This window comes from Thunnus maccoyii, chromosome 5, assembly GCF_910596095.1.
Source record: "Thunnus maccoyii chromosome 5, fThuMac1.1, whole genome shotgun sequence".
Classification (NCBI taxonomy): Eukaryota; Metazoa; Chordata; class Actinopteri; order Scombriformes; family Scombridae; genus Thunnus; species Thunnus maccoyii.
Window position 1 is genome coordinate 30,383,078 of NC_056537.1, and position 2,039 is coordinate 30,385,116.

Consider the following 2,039-nt stretch of genomic DNA (forward strand, 5'->3'; position numbering starts at 1 on the left):
TGGTGTGGCTTTGTCTCTCCGTATCATTGGCTAATTGTTTTCCCAGTCCTTTTGTCTTCACAGTGAGTCTTTGAGTTTTCTCTAAGTACATATTTTTGCTTTTTGAAAATGTGTAGGTTTGGATGACTTTACCTAAGAAAATCAGCTTGAAAACTGAAAATGTGTAGTTGTAAAATAAATGCATGTGGGCCATAGACTTGCCAGGCTGTTACCCAGCTGACACTGACCTTATTAAGCTGGGTTTCAGTCACATGTGACTGAACCACAATTGAAGCTTCTTCGTCAGTGTTATTTTAAATTCAGTATTTCTGCTATTCATTACTTTTGTTACATTACAGCAGGCTGCCAACTCAGTTTTTATTGCCACTATGATCCCTGGCCTTATGTCACCATATGTAAAAATGAGCCGTGTGGCATACAGATTTCAAGTTTGGGAAAAATGTACACTGAGTCAAGACGTATTGGGAGAGAAAAGTCAAACTGGTGCATCACTTGTCAGCAGTATCTAACAAAATATACCAGTGATTTTTAAAAACAGCACAGTTTATCTTATATACCTGCGGCCACCCTATAGTAGTTGTATATTGCAGGTTTTCCTGTTGAGTTTTATACCAGTTTACCACAAGGATACTGCTAGAGACTGCACGGAAACCAAACATCTTATTGTGAGGGACAAATGAATCATTAGCGTTAATAGGATTCAAATGTTAATACAGCAGGTATTTTTTCATGGAAACAATTGTTTCCTCAGAAGGCGCAGCAGCACTTTGCTGATTGTGTTGTCCACTGACTTCCCTGTGTTGATTGCTTCAGCTACATTTGTTTCAGAGTGGAAGACACCAGACTACTGCAGGTCTGTAAAAAAGGAGCCTGACACCTGACTGGTTCTGACTCATGAGCATGTCAGGTGACTGGCTCATGAGTCAGAACCTATATATAGAGTCTGGATTGTGCTGTCTGAATAATTTATAGGTTTTCAGTGTTAAATAATCAAATTGAACTAAAAAAGTAAGTAAATGAAAATTTTAAATAAAAGTTACTTTAACTTATTTTGAAAAGCTTAGTGGATTCCCATTTAATTTGCTGAGAATCTTTATTGTCCTCAGAGGATGAATCCTAATGTTTTCCAGCACTTGACCTTTCCACAAGCACCACTATCTTGTCAAAATTTTACATTTGTACACAAGATATATCAAAAACGTGTAGGTGTAATTTACATATTCAAAAGCCAGTCTCCCGAGGTGTATGTTGGTAAAAACATCATGTCCATTAAAAGAAGGACTTAAAGGGAACACGGAACTTAAATAAAATGTTCCTCACGTATTGCCAGACGTCTAACTGTAAAAAAAAAAAAAAGAACCTTTATTCAAAGATCTTTGGTGTATGGGACGGAAGAAATAGTGGCAGTGAAGTGATGAAACAGCGGTGATTTGTGATGAAACAGCATCCTGGATGTAAGGGCCCTATTATTTGCCAGCAGGGGGCCTCAGTGAGGAGGAATACAGCAAATAGACATTACTTAAGTGTAAAACAGTTTTCTATTAACTTATATAACTTCTATTTGGACATTAGTACATGGGTGTATTATAAGAATAAGCATTAGTATGATGAATTACATGAAATGTCATAACATTTGGTCGAGTTTAGTAATGCGTTAAATTATTGTTGGAACTGTTGGTTCATACATTTCTGTATTTATTCGTGTAATTATTACTGCCATAATGCATTATCCATTACTATCATTATTTATTTAACATTGGACATTTCCCAGTTACATAATCTGATCATTGGAACAAGAGGAAGTTAAACCAACCAAAAGTGTAATTTGTTGTTATTCATCTGCTTATTTATGGTTGCAAGTTATTGTTGCAGAAATAAAACTGGAGGGTTTTTTTTTTCGTTTTTAAGACCCGCGCTCACAAAAAAATAGAGGAAAGATAAATGTTACAGACTTGTTAAGTTCGGTTTGTCTGATTCTCATTAGAAGACGTAGACGCAGGGAACCAATGATTTGACACAGATAGGAGTCGGAACCTTCG